Source organism: Drosophila suzukii, chromosome Y (genome assembly GCF_043229965.1).
Source record: "Drosophila suzukii chromosome Y, CBGP_Dsuzu_IsoJpt1.0, whole genome shotgun sequence".
In the NCBI taxonomy this organism is placed as follows: domain Eukaryota; kingdom Metazoa; phylum Arthropoda; class Insecta; order Diptera; family Drosophilidae; genus Drosophila; species Drosophila suzukii.
This window is the reverse complement of record NC_092085.1, coordinates 562,501-582,500: the sequence shown is the minus strand read 5'-3', so window position 1 is coordinate 582,500 and position 20,000 is coordinate 562,501. Positions and strand designations below refer to the sequence as shown.

The window sequence follows — 20,000 nt, the reverse complement described above, 5'->3', positions numbered from 1 at the left end:
ATCATTAAAATTGTAATATTTAAACAATATTATGATAATAGTGTGCATTTTTTCCATATAAGGACATTGTAATCTATTAGCATACAAAATTTATCATAAAATATAACTTATAGTTTATTCAAATTAATTTGCTTGCATTTTAACACAGAATAAATGTTATTAATTTGATAAAGTGCTGATAGATTTATATGAATACAGTGCGTTAATTTTTCGGAATTATATAATGGCATAATTATCATTGATTTTTGTGTTTATTATATGCACTTGTATGATTAACAATGCGAAAGATTCAGGATACCTTCGGGACCCGTCTTGAAACACGGACCAAGGAGTCTAACATATGTGCAAGTTATTGGGATATAAACCTAATAGCGTAATTAACTTGACTAATAATGGGATTAGTTTTTTAACTATTTATAGCTAATTAACACAATCCCGGGGCGTTCTATATAGTTATGTATAATGATATTTATATTATTTATGCCTCTAACTGGAACGTACCTTGAGCATATATGCTGTGACCCGAAAGATGGTGAACTATACTTGATCAGGTTGAAGTCAGGGGAAACCCTGATGGAAGACCGAAACAGTTCTGACGTGCAAATCGATTGTCAGAATTGAGTATAGGGGCGAAAGACCAATCGAACCATCTAGTAGCTGGTTCCTTCCGAAGTTTCCCTCAGGATAGCTGGTGCATTTTAATGTTATATAAAATAATCTTATCTGGTAAAGCGAATGATTAGAGGCCTTAGGGTCGAAACGATCTTAACCTATTCTCAAACTTTAAATGGGTAAGAACCTTAACTTTCTTGATATGAAGTTCAAGGTTATGATATAATGTGCCCAGTGGGCCACTTTTGGTAAGCAGAACTGGCGCTGTGGGATGAACCAAACGTAATGTTACGGTGCCCAAATTAACAACTCATGCAGATACCATGAAAGGCGTTGGTTGCTTAAAACAGCAGGACGGTGATCATGGAAGTCGAAATCCGCTAAGGAGTGTGTAACAACTCACCTGCCGAAGCAACTAGCCCTTAAAATGGATGGCGCTTAAGTTGTATACCTATACATTACCGCTAAAGTAGATGATTTATATTACTTGTGATATAAATTTTGAAACTTTAGTGAGTAGGAAGGTACAATGGTATGCGTAGAAGTGTTTGGCGCAAGCCTGCATGGAGCTGCCATTGGTACAGATCTTGGTGGTAGTAGCAAATAATCGAATGAGACCTTGGAGGACTGAAGTGGAGAAGGGTTTCGTGTGAACAGTGGTTGATCACGAGTTAGTCGGTCCTAAGTTCAAGGCGAAAGCCGAAAATTTTCAAGTAAAACACAAATGCCATACAAATATATTATATTATATAAATCAAGCTAATTAATATACTTGAATAATTTTGAACGAAAGGGAATACGGTTCCAATTCCGTAACCTGTTGAGTATCCGTTTGTTATTAAATATGGGCCTCGTGCTCATCCTGGCAACAGGAACGACCATAAAGAAGCCGTCGAGAGATATCGGAAGAGTTTTCTTTTCTGTTTTATAGCCGTACTACCATGGAAGTCTTTCGCAGAGAGATATGGTAGATGGGCTAGAAGAGCATGACATATACTGTTGTGTCGATATTTTCTCCTCGGACCTTGAAAATTTATGGTGGGGACACGCAAACTTCTCAACAGGCCGTACCAATATCCGCAGCTGGTCTCCAAGGTGAAGAGTCTCTAGTCGATAGAATAATGTAGGTAAGGGAAGTCGGCAAATTAGATCCGTAACTTCGGGATAAGGATTGGCTCTGAAGATTGAGATAGTCGGGCTTGATTGGGAAACAATAACATGGTTTATGTGCTCGTTCTGGGTAAATAGAGTGTCTGGCATTTATGTTGGTCACTTGTTCCCCGGATAGTTTAGTTACGTAGCCAATTGTGGAACTTTCTTGCTAAAATTTTTAAGAATACTAATTGGGTTAAACCAATTAGTTCTTATTAATTATAACGATTATCAATTAACAATCAATTCAGAACTGGCACGGACTTGGGGAATCCGACTGTCTAATTAAAACAAAGCATTGTGATGGCCCTAGCGGGTGTTGACACAATGTGATTTCTGCCCAGTGCTCTGAATGTCAAAGTGAAGAAATTCAAGTAAGCGCGGGTCAACGGTAGCCAAATGCCTCGTCATCTAATTAGTGACGCGCATGAATGGATTAACGAGATTCCTACTGTCCCTATCTACTATCTAGCGAAACCACAGCCAAGGGAACGGGCTTGGAATAATTAGCGGGGAAAGAAGACCCTTTTGAGCTTGACTCTAATCTGGCAGTGTAAGGAGACATAAGAGGTGTAGAATAAGTGGGAGATATTAGACTTCGGTTTGGTATCGCCAATGAAATACCACTACTCTTATTGTTTCCTTACTTACTTGATTAAATGGAACGTGTATCATTTCCTAGCCATTATACGGATATATTTATTATATCTTATGGTATTGGGTTTTGATGCAAGCTTCTTGATCAAAGTATCACGAGTTTGTTATATAATCGCAAACAAATTCTTTAATAAAACGGTGCATTTATGTATTTTTGATTTGAAAATTTGGTATAACTCCAATTACTCAGGTATGATCCAATTCAAGGACATTGCCAGGTAGGGAGTTTGACTGGGGCGGTACATCTCTCAAATAATAACGGAGGTGTCCCAAGGCCAGCTCAGTGCGGACAGAAACCACACATAGAGCAAAAGGGCAAATGCTGACTTGATCTCGGTGTTCAGTACACACAGGGACAGCAAAAGCTCGGCCTATCGATCCTTTTGGTTTAAAGAGTTTTTAACAAGAGGTGTCAGAAAAGTTACCATAGGGATAACTGGCTTGTGGCGGCCAAGCGTTCATAGCGACGTCGCTTTTTGATCCTTCGATGTCGGCTCTTCCTATCATTGTGAAGCAAAATTCACCAAGCGTTGGATTGTTCACCCATGCAAGGGAACGTGAGCTGGGTTTAGACCGTCGTGAGACAGGTTAGTTTTACCCTACTAATGACAAAACGTTGTTGCGACAGCATTCCTGCGTAGTACGAGAGGAACCGCAGGTACGGACCAATGGCACAATACTTGTTCGAGCGAACAGTGGTATGACGCTACGTCCGTTGGATTATGCCTGAACGCCTCTAAGGTCGTATCCGTGCTGGACTGCAATGATAAATAAGGGGCAATTTGCATTGTATGGCTTCTAAACCATTTAAAGTTTATAATTTACTTTATAAACGACAATGGATGTGATGCCAATGTAATTTGTAACATAGTAAATTGGGAGGATCTTTGATCACCTGATGCCGCGCTAGTTACATATAAAAGCATTATTTAATACAATGACAAAGCCTAGAATCAATTGTAAACGACTTTTGTAACAGGCAAGGTGTTGTAAGTGGTTGAGCAGCTGCCATACTGCGATCCACTGAAGCTTATCCTTTGCTTGATGATTCGATAATAAAGATGTTGCAAGCGGCATAATAATTTATGCTTGCTTGCAACGGCGCGCCACTTTGTGGTTAGCAAAAGGTCTAGTAATATAAGAGACCTATAAAAAAATCAATATATTATTATAAATAAATATTGAACAAACAAAATGCATCGTCATCTTTATTAGTGACGCGATGATAAAGTGGCAAACATATTCCATGTATAAATATTCCTATGGTATTTTGATAATGCAAGTAAAGAGGACATATATAAAAGTAAGTATATGTTCCTCCAATGGTAGCAGCGGTTGGTTGGTTGGTGTCTGCTCCTCTTATTGTTCAAAACTTATGTTATGGTAGCAAGTCTGTATCGTCATATTATTAGTGACGCGAAAAATTAGTGGCAAACAATATTCGATGTATAAATATTCCTATGGTATTAATATTCAAATGAAGAGACCATTTAAATAAAGAGGACATATATAAAAGTAAGTATATGTTCCTCCAATGGTAGCAGCGGTTGGTTGGTTGGTGTCTGCTCCTCTTATTGTTCAAAACTTATGTTATGGTAGCAAGTCTGTATCGTCATATTATAAGTGACGCGAAAAATTAATGGCAAACATATTCGATGTATATAAATATTCCTATGGTATTCAAATTCAAGTAAAGAGACCATTAAAGTACAGAGAGAGGCCATATAATAAGTAAGTATATGTTCCTCCAATGGTAGCAGTGGTTGGTTGGTTGGTTGGTTGGCGGCTGCTCCTCTTATTGTTCAAAACTTATGTTATGGTAGCAAGTCTGTATCGTCATATTATAAGTGACGCGAAAAATTAGTGGCAAACATATTCGATGTATAAATATTCCTATGGTATTGAAATTCAAATAAAGAGACCATTAAAATAAAGAGGACATATATAAAAGTAAGTAATGGTAGCGGCGGTTGGTTGGTTGGCGGCTGCTCTTATTGTTCAAAACTTATGTTATCAATATGAGTTTGGCAATACAATAAAGAAGACCAATCTAATCCATATAAGACTAAATGGATTATATGGATATGCTTAGGAAACCCATATATTAATAAAAAAAAATTTATGTATAGAAAATTATACATATATGTATTTATATAAATGAATCGTATGGATATGGCTTATAGTAGATATAATACCTTTAAGGCATATTAATGTATAATATAGTAAATATATATACGTTGAAATATAAATGCATTTTTATATATATGGCAGCATATAAGTGTCATATGAAAAATAATAGAGTTTACCCATATATCACTGAAATGAGATATATAAACCTAGTGAGGGGCGGCACTAGTGAATGAATCGTATAGATATGGCTTACAGGTATAATACCTATATGTCATAATATGGTTTAATATTATAAATATACATTTAAATATGAATGAATTGTATAGATATGGCTTTTAAATGCCATATGCATAAGAATAAATAGAATGATTAACACTTATATCACTGAAATAAGATATAAAAACCTAGTGAAGGGTGGCACTAGTACTGTAAACATGATTTTGGCAGAGCTCGGGGTAAAAAACTACTATAGGGAGGTGGTCGTTGGCGGGCCCCTCCTCGTATTGGTCAAAACCTATGTTATACATATGAGGTTGTCAATACTATAAAGAACGCCAAGCATATCCATATAAATGTATGGATATGCATACAAATCCATACAAAAGTGAAAAAAAAATAATGTATTGAAAAATATACATATATTTATATAAGTGAATCGTATGGATATGTCTTATAGGTATAATACCTATAAGGCATAACAATGTATAATCTAGCAAGTATACATCGAAATATGAAGGAATTGTATAGATATGCCATATAAATGCCATATACATAAGAATAAATTGTATATCAATGCAATAAGATATATAAACCTAGTGAGGGGCGGCACTAGTAAATGAATCGTATGGATATGGCTTATAGGTATAATACCTATAAGGCATAATAATGTATAATATAATAAATATACATTAAAACATGATTGAATTATATAGATATGGCATATAAATGCCATATACTTAAGAATAAATGGTAAAATTTACCCGTATATCACTTAAACACGATATATAAACCTAGTGAGGGTGACGCTAGTACTGTAAACATGCTTTTGGAAGATAATGGGTCCAAAAACTACTATAGGGAGGTGGTCGTTGGCGGGCCCCTCCTCGTATTGGTCAAAACCTATGTTATGCATATAAGTTTGTCAATACTATTAAGACCGCCAAGCATATCCATATAAATGTATGGATATGCATAAAAATCCATACAAAAGTGAAAAAAAATAATGTATTGAAAAATATACATATATTTATATAAGTGAATCGTATGGATATGGCTTATAGGTATAATACCTATAAGGCATAACAATGTATAATCTAGCAAGTATACATCGAAATATGAAGGAATTGTATAGATATGGCATATAAATGCCATATACATAAGAATAAATTGTATATCAATGCAATAAGATATATAAACCTAGTGAGGGGCGGCACTAGTAAATGAATCGTATGGATATGGCTTATAGGTATAATACCTATATCATGGGTCCAAAAACTACTATAGGGAGGTGGTCGTTGGCGGGCCCCTCCTCGTATTGGTCAAAACTTATGTTATGCGTATGCATATGATTTTGTCAATACTATAAAGAAAACTTGTTTTGTACATACAAAACTAAATGAATTATATGGATATTGAAAAATAAATGGGTGGTTGGCAAAGAGAATTGAAAATACCCGAATTGAAGATATTGGGTTCAAAAACTACTATAGGGTGGTGTAGCAAATAAAGTTAAGACCATATATCCATATAATGGATATACACATGTATTCTCTTATTATAAGAAAGAATACCATATGGTTGGTTGGTAAAGATAATTGAAAATACCCGAATTGAAGATTACGGGTTCAAAAACTATTATATGGTGATGTAGCAAATAAAATGAAGATGATATATCCATATAATGGAAATATATGTGTATTCACTTATTATAAGAGAGAGTTTCAAATGGTTTGGTGGCAAAGACAATTGAAAATACCCGAATTAAAGATAATGGGTCCAAAAACTACTATAGGATGGTCAATGGGCCGGCCATCTCCTATTGACAATAGTCGGTAGATAAGATATTATCCGTCAAATTTGTTTCTGTGTTCATTTATGAATATGGGACTTGGCTCCGCGGTTAATATTTTAAGCCCAAGATAATAAAGTCGAAACAAAGGCCAAGTGTTTCTATTATACATAGAATAACAAATTGTTTCCCAATTTTATCGTTAATTAATCCTATTTAAAACAAAAAGAGGCAGGATTGCTAGATATACATTGTAAATGTATATTTGACCTTTCTGCCTCTATCTTAACTATTTAATATTAGTTTACACAAAAAAAGGCGTAAAAGCGAATTATAAATATATTTTATTATTAAAGTACATATCATATATGCGCTCGGTTTTATATTATATATTACCAAAGAGTCTATATGAATATATACAGATAAATTTTAAATTTATCATCAAAATACAAATGATTTAACTCAATATTATATATTGGTTAAACAAAAATTGTACATGTGTGGATACAATAATGACGTATGTCGAACAAAAATGATATTTTAGAATGAAATATGCATATATAAAGAAAATATTATTACATATTACAAAATATTGTGTTTTAAAGAAGATAAGATATTTCTTTTTTTTAAACATCAATAATTAAAAAACTTGTTATTATTAGTGGCGAAACAAGTATATATTGAAAACAAACGTATACGAATGCTATATAAAAATGGCCGTATTCGATAGAAAACAATCTATAAAATTTATATTGCTAATTTCTATTCAAAAATATGAATGAAATATGAATAAAAACATTATTCTGGTTGATCCTGCCAGTAGTTATATGCTTGTCTCAAAGATTAAGCCATGCATGTCTAAGTACACACGAATTAAAAGTGAAACCGCAAAAGGCTCATTATATCAGTTATGGTTCCTTAGATCGTTAACAGTTACTTGGATAACTGTGGTAATTCTAGAGCTAATACATGCAATTAAAACATGAACCTTATGGGACATGTGCTTTTATTAGGCTAAAACCAAGCGATCGCAAGATCGTTATATTGGTTGAACTCTAGATAACATGCAGATCGTATGGTCTTGTACCGACGACAGATCTTTCAAATGTCTGCCCTATCAACTTTTGATGGTAGTATCTAGGACTACCATGGTTGCAACGGGTAACGGGGAATCAGGGTTCGATTCCGGAGAGGGAGCCTGAGAAACGGCTACCACATCTAAGGAAGGCAGCAGGCGCGTAAATTACCCACTCCCAGCTCGGGGAGGTAGTGACGAAAAATAACAATACAGGACTCATATCCGAGGCCCTGTAATTGGAATGAGTACACTTTAAATCCTTTAACAAGGACCAATTGGAGGGCAAGTCTGGTGCCAGCAGCCGCGGTAATTCCAGCTCCAATAGCGTATATTAAAGTTGTTGCGGTTAAAACGTTCGTAGTTGAACTTGTGCTTCATACGGGTAGTACAACTTACAATTGTGGTTAGTACTATACCTTTATGTATGTAAGCGTATTACCGGTGGAGTTCTTACATGTGCTTAGATACTTGTATTTTTTCATATGTTCCTCCTATTTAAAAACCTGCATTAGTGCTCTTAAACGAGTGTTATTGTGGGCCGGTACAATTACTTTGAACAAATTAGAGTGCTTAAAGCAGGCTTCAAATGCCTGAATATTCTGTGCATGGGATAATGAAATAAGACCTCTGTTCTGCTTTCATTGGTTTTCAGATCAAGAGGTAATGATTAATAGAAGCAGTTTGGGGGCATTAGTATTACGACGCGAGAGGTGAAATTCTTGGACCGTCGTAAGACTAACTTAAGCGAAAGCATTTGCCAAAGATGTTTTCATTAATCAAGAACGAAAGTTAGAGGTTCGAAGGCGATCAGATACCGCCCTAGTTCTAACCATAAACGATGCCAGCTAGCAATTGGGTGTAGCTACTTTTATGGCTCTCTCAGTCGCTTCCCGGGAAACCAAAGCTTTTGGGCTCCGGGGGAAGTATGGTTGCAAAGCTGAAACTTAAAGGAATTGACGGAAGGGCACCACCAGGAGTGGAGCCTGCGGCTTAATTTGACTCAACACGGGAAAACTTACCAGGTCCGAACATAAGTGTGTAAGACAGATTGATAGCTCTTTCTCGAATCTATGGGTGGTGGTGCATGGCCGTTCTTAGTTCGTGGAGTGATTTGTCTGGTTAATTCCGATAACGAACGAGACTCAAATATATTAAATAGATATCTTCAGGATTATGGTGTTGAAGCTTATATAGCCTTCATTCATGGTGGCAGTAAAATGTTTATTGTGTTTGAATGTGTTTATATAAGTGGAGCCGTACCTGATGGTTTGTCCCATTATAAGGACACTAGCTTCTTAAATGGACAAATTGCGTCTAGCAATAATGAGATTGAGCAATAACAGGTCTGTGATGCCCTTAGATGTCCTGGGCTGCACGCGCGCTACAATGAAAGTATCAACGTGTATTTCCTAGACCGAGAGGTCCGGGTAAACCGCTGAACCACTTTCATGCTTGGGATTGTGAACTGAAACTGTTCACATGAACTTGGAATTCCCAGTAAGTGTGAGTCATTAACTCGCATTGATTACGTCCCTGCCCTTTGTACACACCGCCCGTCGCTACTACCGATTGAATTATTTAGTGAGGTCTCCGGACGTGATCACTGTGACGCCTTGTGTGTTACGGTTGTTTCGCAAAAGTTGACCGAACTTGATTATTTAGAGGAAGTAAAAGTCGTAACAAGGTTTCCGTAGGTGAACCTGCGGAAGGATCATTATTGTTTAATATCCTTACCGTTAATAAAAAAATTTGTTTTTATTATAATAACATTATTATAGTAATACAAATAAAATATTAAATTGCCAAAAATATGATCTATATATATAGATCAAATACAATTTCGAAAAAGCAAGTCGAAATATAATAATTGTAATAAGAAATATATAATATATAAATATATTATTGCAATAAATAAGAGAAATAAATAAGCAAGAAAGCGAAAGCAAACAAATAACAAATTCGAACAAGCAAATCGAAATTATTTGATATTATTATTATATTGTATATTAAATGCAATTAATAAAACACTGTGTGTATATGGACCATAATATACACGCGTTGCGATATGTATTGTTCATCTCAGTTATGCGCATACATTGGATAATGCAACAACCTAAAATGTACAATGTTGTACCTGATTAATACAGGTTAATGTTTTATATAAATTTCAATATATATCGCTAAAAAGTATTTAATACCGTAAATGCCATTAAAAAAATACTTGATATATTATTGGTTATATGAAACTAAGACATTTCGCAGCATTCGTTTTAGGTATAAAAATAAATTTATTGAAGGAATTGATATATGCCAGTAAAATGGTGTATTTTTAATTTCTTTCAATAAAAACATATATGACAAAATTAACAAACCAATATATAAAACTCTAAGCGGTGGATCACTCGGCTCATGGGTCGATGAAGAACGCAGCAAACTGTGCGTCATCGTGTGAACTGCAGGACACATGAACATCGACATTTTGAACGCATATCGCAGTCCATGCTGTTATGTACTTTAATTAATTTTATAGTGCTGCTTGGACTACATATGGTTGAGGGTTGTAAGACTATGCTAATTAAGTTGTTTATACAAATTTTATAATGAAATTTTATAAGCATATGGTATATTATTGGATAATAATAATTTAATTATTTTATTCATAATATTAACAAATATATGAAAAACATTATCTCACATTAGTAAATTAATTTGAATGTGAAAAACGAAGAGAAATATTTTCTTTTTCAATCAAATAATACTGAGAAATGTCTAGCATAAAAAATTTATCTAGAATTGTCTCTTATTAACGATTAGAAAATAGAAAGCCGTTGACTATATTATTATTCTTCGTTGATTCGTTAGACCAAACAAATGCCATACAAATATATATATATATAAATATAACGAATTTAATAAAATGTTTTATCATTATATATAAAGAATTAATTGCAAATAAAAGTTATACACAACCTCAACTCATATGGGACTACCCCCTGAATTTAAGCATATTAATTAGGGGAGGAAAAGAAACTAACCAGGATTTTCTTAGTAGCGGCGAGCGAAAAGAAATCAGTTCAGCACTAAGTCACTTTGTCTATATGGCAAATGTGAGATGCAGTGTATGGAGCGTCAATATTCTAGTATGAGAAATTAACGATTTAAGTCCTTCTTAAATGAGGCCATTTACCCATAGAGGGTGCCAGGCCCGTATAACGTTAATGATTACTAGATGATGTTTCCAAAGAGTCGTGTTGCTTGATAGTGCAGCACTAAGTGGGTGGTAAACTCCATCTAAAACTAAATATAACCATGAGACCGATAGTAAACAAGTACCGTGAGGGAAAGTTGAAAAGAACTCTGAATAGAGAGTTAAACAGTACGTGAAACTGCTTAGAGGTTAAGCCCGATGAACCTGAATATCCGTTATGGAAAATTCATCATTAAAATTGTAATATTTAAACAATATTATGATAATAGTGTGCATTTTTTCCATATAAGGACATTGTAATCTATTAGCATACAAAATTTATCATAAAATATAACTTATAGTTTATTCAAATTAATTTGCTTGCATTTTAACACAGAATAAATGTTATTAATTTGATAAAGTGCTGATAGATTTATATGAATACAGTGCGTTAATTTTTCGGAATTATATAATGGCATAATTATCATTGATTTTTGTGTTTATTATATGCACTTGTATGATTAACAATGCGAAAGATTCAGGATACCTTCGGGACCCGTCTTGAAACACGGACCAAGGAGTCTAACATATGTGCAAGTTATTGGGATATAAACCTAATAGCGTAATTAACTTGACTAATAATGGGATTAGTTTTTTAACTATTTATAGCTAATTAACACAATCCCGGGGCGTTCTATATAGTTATGTATAATGATATTTATATTATTTATGCCTCTAACTGGAACGTACCTTGAGCATATATGCTGTGACCCGAAAGATGGTGAACTATACTTGATCAGGTTGAAGTCAGGGGAAACCCTGATGGAAGACCGAAACAGTTCTGACGTGCAAATCGATTGTCAGAATTGAGTATAGGGGCGAAAGACCAATCGAACCATCTAGTAGCTGGTTCCTTCCGAAGTTTCCCTCAGGATAGCTGGTGCATTTTAATGTTATATAAAATAATCTTATCTGGTAAAGCGAATGATTAGAGGCCTTAGGGTCGAAACGATCTTAACCTATTCTCAAACTTTAAATGGGTAAGAACCTTAACTTTCTTGATATGAAGTTCAAGGTTATGATATAATGTGCCCAGTGGGCCACTTTTGGTAAGCAGAACTGGCGCTGTGGGATGAACCAAACGTAATGTTACGGTGCCCAAATTAACAACTCATGCAGATACCATGAAAGGCGTTGGTTGCTTAAAACAGCAGGACGGTGATCATGGAAGTCGAAATCCGCTAAGGAGTGTGTAACAACTCACCTGCCGAAGCAACTAGCCCTTAAAATGGATGGCGCTTAAGTTGTATACCTATACATTACCGCTAAAGTAGATGATTTATATTACTTGTGATATAAATTTTGAAACTTTAGTGAGTAGGAAGGTACAATGGTATGCGTAGAAGTGTTTGGCGCAAGCCTGCATGGAGCTGCCATTGGTACAGATCTTGGTGGTAGTAGCAAATAATCGAATGAGACCTTGGAGGACTGAAGTGGAGAAGGGTTTCGTGTGAACAGTGGTTGATCACGAGTTAGTCGGTCCTAAGTTCAAGGCGAAAGCCGAAAATTTTCAAGTAAAACACAAATGCCATACAAATATATTATATTATATAAATCAAGCTAATTAATATACTTGAATAATTTTGAACGAAAGGGAATACGGTTCCAATTCCGTAACCTGTTGAGTATCCGTTTGTTATTAAATATGGGCCTCGTGCTCATCCTGGCAACAGGAACGACCATAAAGAAGCCGTCGAGAGATATCGGAAGAGTTTTCTTTTCTGTTTTATAGCCGTACTACCATGGAAGTCTTTCGCAGAGAGATATGGTAGATGGGCTAGAAGAGCATGACATATACTGTTGTGTCGATATTTTCTCCTCGGACCTTGAAAATTTATGGTGGGGACACGCAAACTTCTCAACAGGCCGTACCAATATCCGCAGCTGGTCTCCAAGGTGAAGAGTCTCTAGTCGATAGAATAATGTAGGTAAGGGAAGTCGGCAAATTAGATCCGTAACTTCGGGATAAGGATTGGCTCTGAAGATTGAGATAGTCGGGCTTGATTGGGAAACAATAACATGGTTTATGTGCTCGTTCTGGGTAAATAGAGTGTCTGGCATTTATGTTGGTCACTTGTTCCCCGGATAGTTTAGTTACGTAGCCAATTGTGGAACTTTCTTGCTAAAATTTTTAAGAATACTAATTGGGTTAAACCAATTAGTTCTTATTAATTATAACGATTATCAATTAACAATCAATTCAGAACTGGCACGGACTTGGGGAATCCGACTGTCTAATTAAAACAAAGCATTGTGATGGCCCTAGCGGGTGTTGACACAATGTGATTTCTGCCCAGTGCTCTGAATGTCAAAGTGAAGAAATTCAAGTAAGCGCGGGTCAACGGCGGGAGTAACTATGACTCTCTTAAGGTAGCCAAATGCCTCGTCATCTAATTAGTGACGCGCATGAATGGATTAACGAGATTCCTACTGTCCCTATCTACTATCTAGCGAAACCACAGCCAAGGGAACGGGCTTGGAATAATTAGCGGGGAAAGAAGACCCTTTTGAGCTTGACTCTAATCTGGCAGTGTAAGGAGACATAAGAGGTGTAGAATAAGTGGGAGATATTAGACTTCGGTTTGGTATCGCCAATGAAATACCACTACTCTTATTGTTTCCTTACTTACTTGATTAAATGGAACGTGTATCATTTCCTAGCCATTATACGGATATATTTATTATATCTTATGGTATTGGGTTTTGATGCAAGCTTCTTGATCAAAGTATCACGAGTTTGTTATATAATCGCAAACAAATTCTTTAATAAAACGGTGCATTTATGTATTTTTGATTTGAAAATTTGGTATAACTCCAATTACTCAGGTATGATCCAATTCAAGGACATTGCCAGGTAGGGAGTTTGACTGGGGCGGTACATCTCTCAAATAATAACGGAGGTGTCCCAAGGCCAGCTCAGTGCGGACAGAAACCACACATAGAGCAAAAGGGCAAATGCTGACTTGATCTCGGTGTTCAGTACACACAGGGACAGCAAAAGCTCGGCCTATCGATCCTTTTGGTTTAAAGAGTTTTTAACAAGAGGTGTCAGAAAAGTTACCATAGGGATAACTGGCTTGTGGCGGCCAAGCGTTCATAGCGACGTCGCTTTTTGATCCTTCGATGTCGGCTCTTCCTATCATTGTGAAGCAAAATTCACCAAGCGTTGGATTGTTCACCCATGCAAGGGAACGTGAGCTGGGTTTAGACCGTCGTGAGACAGGTTAGTTTTACCCTACTAATGACAAAACGTTGTTGCGACAGCATTCCTGCGTAGTACGAGAGGAACCGCAGGTACGGACCAATGGCACAATACTTGTTCGAGCGAACAGTGGTATGACGCTACGTCCGTTGGATTATGCCTGAACGCCTCTAAGGTCGTATCCGTGCTGGACTGCAATGATAAATAAGGGGCAATTTGCATTGTATGGCTTCTAAACCATTTAAAGTTTATAATTTACTTTATAAACGACAATGGATGTGATGCCAATGTAATTTGTAACATAGTAAATTGGGAGGATCTTTGATCACCTGATGCCGCGCTAGTTACATATAAAAGCATTATTTAATACAATGACAAAGCCTAGAATCAATTGTAAACGACTTTTGTAACAGGCAAGGTGTTGTAAGTGGTTGAGCAGCTGCCATACTGCGATCCACTGAAGCTTATCCTTTGCTTGATGATTCGATAATAAAGATGTTGCAAGCGGCATAATAATTTATGCTTGCTTGCAACGGCGCGCCACTTTGTGGTTAGCAAAAGGTCTAGTAATATAAGAGACCTATAAAAAAATCAATATATTATTATAAATAAATATTGAACAAACAAAATGCATCGTCATCTTTATTAGTGACGCGATGATAAAGTGGCAAACATATTCCATGTATAAATATTCCTATGGTATTTTGATAATGCAAGTAAAGAGGACATATATAAAAGTAAGTATATGTTCCTCCAATGGTAGCAGCGGTTGGTTGGTTGGTGTCTGCTCCTCTTATTGTTCAAAACTTATGTTATGGTAGCAAGTCTGTATCGTCATATTATTAGTGACGCGAAAAATTAGTGGCAAACAATATTCGATGTATAAATATTCCTATGGTATTAATATTCAAATGAAGAGACCATTTAAATAAAGAGGACATATATAAAAGTAAGTATATGTTCCTCCAATGGTAGCAGCGGTTGGTTGGTTGGTGTCTGCTCCTCTTATTGTTCAAAACTTATGTTATGGTAGCAAGTCTGTATCGTCATATTATAAGTGACGCGAAAAATTAATGGCAAACATATTCGATGTATATAAATATTCCTATGGTATTCAAATTCAAGTAAAGAGACCATTAAAGTACAGAGAGAGGCCATATAATAAGTAAGTATATGTTCCTCCAATGGTAGCAGTGGTTGGTTGGTTGGTTGGTTGGCGGCTGCTCCTCTTATTGTTCAAAACTTATGTTATGGTAGCAAGTCTGTATCGTCATATTATAAGTGACGCGAAAAATTAGTGGCAAACATATTCGATGTATAAATATTCCTATGGTATTGAAATTCAAATAAAGAGACCATTAAAATAAAGAGGACATATATAAAAGTAAGTAATGGTAGCGGCGGTTGGTTGGTTGGCGGCTGCTCTTATTGTTCAAAACTTATGTTATCAATATGAGTTTGGCAATACAATAAAGAAGACCAATCTAATCCATATAAGACTAAATGGATTATATGGATATGCTTAGGAAACCCATATATTAATAAAAAAAAATTTATGTATAGAAAATTATACATATATGTATTTATATAAATGAATCGTATGGATATGGCTTATAGTAGATATAATACCTTTAAGGCATATTAATGTATAATATAGTAAATATATATACGTTGAAATATAAATGCATTTTTATATATATGGCAGCATATAAGTGTCATATGAAAAATAATAGAGTTTACCCATATATCACTGAAATGAGATATATAAACCTAGTGAGGGGCGGCACTAGTGAATGAATCGTATAGATATGGCTTACAGGTATAATACCTATATGTCATAATATGGTTTAATATTATAAATATACATTGAAATATGAATGAATTGTATAGATATGGCTTTTAAATGCCATATGCATAAGAATAAATAGAATGATTAACACTTATATCACTGAAATAAGATATAAAAACCTAGTGAAGGGTGGCACTAGTACTGTAAACATGATTTTGGCAGAGCTCGGGGTAAAAAACTACTATAGGGAGGTGGTCGTTGGCGGGCCCCTCCTCGTATTGGTCAAAACCTATGTTATACATATGAGGTTGTCAATACTATAAAGAACGCCAAGCATATCCATATAAATGTATGGATATGCATACAAATCCATACAAAAGTGAAAAAAAAATAATGTATTGAAAAATATACATATATTTATATAAGTGAATCGTATGGATATGTCTTATAGGTATAATACCTATAAGGCATAACAATGTATAATCTAGCAAATATACATCGAAATATGCAGGAATTGTATAGATATGGCATATAAATGCCATATACATAAGAATAAATTGTATATCAATGCAATAAGATATATAAACCTAGTGAGGGGCGGCACTAGTAAATGAATCGTATGGATATGGCTTATAGGTATAATACCTATAAGGCATAATAATGTATAATATAATAAATATACATTAAAACATGATTGAATTATATAGATATGGCATATAAATGCCATATACTTAAGAATAAATGGTAAAATTTACCCGTATATCACTTAAACACGATATATAAACCTAGTGAGGGTGACGCTAGTACTGTAAACATGCTTTTGGAAGATAATGGGTCCAAAAACTACTATAGGGAGGTGGTCGTTGGCGGGCCCCTCCTCGTATTGGTCAAAACCTATGTTATGCATATAAGTTTGTCAATACTATTAAGACCGCCAAGCATATCCATATAAATGTATGGATATGCATAAAAATCCATACAAAAGTGAAAAAAAATAATGTATTGAAAAATATACATATATTTATATAAGTGAATCGTATGGATATGGCTTATAGGTATAATACCTATAAGGCATAACAATGTATAATCTAGCAAGTATACATCGAAATATGAAGGAATTGTATAGATATGGCATATAAATGCCATATACATAAGAATAAATTGTATATCAATGCAATAAGATATATAAACCTAGTGAGGGGCGGCACTAGTAAATGAATCGTATGGATATGGCTTATAGGTATAATACCTATAAGGCATAATAATGTATAATATAATAAATATACATTAAAACATGATTGAATTATATAGATATGGCATATAAATGCCATATACTTAAGAATAAATGGTAAAATTTACCCGTATATCACTGAAACACGATATATAAACCTAGTGAGGGTGACACTAGTACTGTAAACATGCTTTTAGAAGATCATGGGTCCAAAAACTACTATAGGGAGGTGGTCGTTGGCGGGCCCCTCCTCGTATTGGTCAAAACCTATGTTATGCATATAAGTTTGTCAATACTATTAAGACCGCCAAGCATATCCATATAAATGTATGGATATGCATAAAAATCCATACAAAAGTGAAAAAAAATAATGTATTGAAAAATATACATATATTTATATAAGTGAATCGTATGGATATGGCTTATAGGTATAATACCTATAAGGCATAACAATGTATAATCTAGCAAGTATACATCGAAATATGAAGGAATTGTATAGATATGGCATATAAATGCCATATAAATAAGAATAAATTGTATATCAATGCAATAAGATATATAAACCTAGTGAGGGGCGGCACTAGTAAATGAATCGTATGGATATGGCTTATAGGTATAATACCTATAAGGCATAATAATGTATAATATAATAAATATACATTAAAATATGATTGAATTATATAGATATGGCATATAAATGCCATATACTTAAGAATAAATGGTAAAATTTACCCGTATATCACTTAAACACGATATATAAACCTAGTGAGGGTGACGCTAGTACTGTAAACATGCTTTTGGAAGATAATGGGTCCAAAAACTACTATAGGGAGGTGGTCGTTGGCGGGCCCCTCCTCGTATTGGTCAAAACCTATGTTATGCATATAAGTTTGTCAATACTATTAAGACCGCCAAGCATATCCATATAAATGTATGGATATGCATAAAAATCCATACAAAAGTGAAAAAAATAATGTATTGAAAAATATACATATATTTATATAAGTGAATCGTATGGATATGGCTTATAGGTATAATACCTATAAGGCATAACAATGTATAATCTAGCAAGTATACATCGAAATATGAAGGAATTGTATAGATATGGCATATAAATGCCATATACATAAGAATAAATTGTATATCAATGCAATAAGATATATAAACCTAGTGAGGGGCGGCACTAGTAAATGAATCGTATGGATATGGCTTATAGGTATAATACCTATAAGGCATAATAATGTATAATATAATAAATATACATTAAAACATGATTGAATTATATAGATATGGCATATAAATGCCATATACTTAAGAATAAATGGTAAAATTTACCCGTATATCACTGAAACACGATATATAAACCTAGTGAGGGTGACACTAGTACTGTAAACATGCTTTTAGAAGATCATGGGTCCAAAAACTACTATAGGGAGGTGGTCGTTGGCGGGCCCCTCCTCGTATTGGTCAAAACCTATGTTATGCATATAAGTTTGTCAATACTATTAAGACCGCCAAGCATATCCATATAAATGTATGGATATGCATAAAAATCCATACAAAAGTGAAAAAAAATAATGTATTGAAAAATATACATATATTTATATAAGTGAATCGTATGGATATGGCTTATAGGTATAATACCTATAAGGCATAACAATGTATAATCTAGCAAGTATACATCGAAATATGAAGGAATTGTATAGATATGGCATATAAATGCCATATAAATAAGAATAAATTGTATATCAATGCAATAAGATATATAAACCTAGTGAGGGGCGGCACTAGTAAATGAATCGTATGGATATGGCTTATAGGTATAATACCTATAAGGCATAATAATGTATAATATAATAAATATACATTAAAATATGATTGAATTATATAGATATGGCATATAATTGCCATATACTTAAGAATACATGGTAAAATTTACCTGTGTATCACTGAAACACGATATATAAACCTAGTGAGGGTGACGCTAGTACTGTAAACATGCTTTTAGAAGATCATGGGTCCAAAAACTACTATAGGGAGGTGGTCGTTGGCGGGCCCCTCCTCGTATTGGTCAAAACTTATGTTATGCGTATGCATATGATTTTGTCAATACTATAAAGAAAACTTGTTTTGTACATACAAAACTAAATGAATTATATGGATATTGAAAAATAAATGGCATTATATCCATATAATGAAAATATACTTGTATTCTCTTATTATAAGAGAGAATACCATATGGGTGGTTGGCAAAGAGAATTGAAAATACCCGAATTGAAGATATTGGGTTCAAAAACTAGTATAGGGTGGTGTAGCAAATAAAGTTAAGACCATATATCCATATAATGGATATACACATGTATTCTCTTATTATAAGAAAGAATACCATATGGTTGGTTGGTAAAGATAATTGAAAATACCCGAATTGAAGATTACGGGTTCAAAAACTATTATATGGTGATGTAGCAAATAAAATGAAGATGATATATCCATATAATGGAATTATATGTGTATTCTCTTATTATAAGAGAGAGTTTCAAATGGTTTGGTGGCAAAGACAATTGAAAATACCCGAATTAAAGATAATGGGTCCAAAAACTACTATAGGATGGTCAATGGGCCGGCCATCTCCTATTGACAATAGTCGGTAGATAAGATATTATCCGTCAAATTTGTTTCTGTGTTCATTTATGAATATGGGACTTGGCTCCGCGGTTAATATTTTAAGCCCAAGATAATAAAGTCGAAACAAAGGCCAAGTGTTTCTATTATACATAGAATAACAAATTGTTTCCCAATTTTATCGTTAATTAATCCTATTTAAAACAAAAAGAGGCAGGATTGCTAGATATACATTGTAAATGTATATTTGACCTTTCTGCCTCTATCTTAAC

At 34.4% G+C, this 20,000-nt stretch overlaps 4 non-coding genes across 4 annotated transcripts in view; all 4 read left to right on the top strand.

The window, feature by feature from the left end:
• Window positions 1–3,474, top strand: part of LOC118878746 (large subunit ribosomal RNA) — a 3,944-nt gene extending 470 nt beyond the window's left edge. Inside the window, exon 1 of the ribosomal RNA XR_005015276.2 lies at window positions 1–3,474. This exon is cut by the window's left edge and continues 470 nt beyond it. This is a non-coding gene — a ribosomal RNA (large subunit ribosomal RNA).
• A 3,885-nt stretch (window positions 3,475–7,359) lies between these two features.
• On the top strand, window positions 7,360–9,354 carry LOC139353769 (small subunit ribosomal RNA). Its single transcript, XR_011604908.1, has one exon. It is a non-coding gene; the product is annotated as a small subunit ribosomal RNA (ribosomal RNA).
• Window positions 9,355–10,019: 665 nt separating this feature from the next.
• Window positions 10,020–10,198, top strand: LOC139353848 (5.8S ribosomal RNA). The gene has a single exon (XR_011604976.1). It is a non-coding gene; the product is annotated as a 5.8S ribosomal RNA (ribosomal RNA).
• A 405-nt stretch (window positions 10,199–10,603) lies between these two features.
• Window positions 10,604–14,573, top strand: LOC139353799 (large subunit ribosomal RNA). The gene has a single exon (XR_011604939.1). It is a non-coding gene; the product is annotated as a large subunit ribosomal RNA (ribosomal RNA).
• Window positions 14,574–20,000: the final 5,427 nt, after the last annotated feature.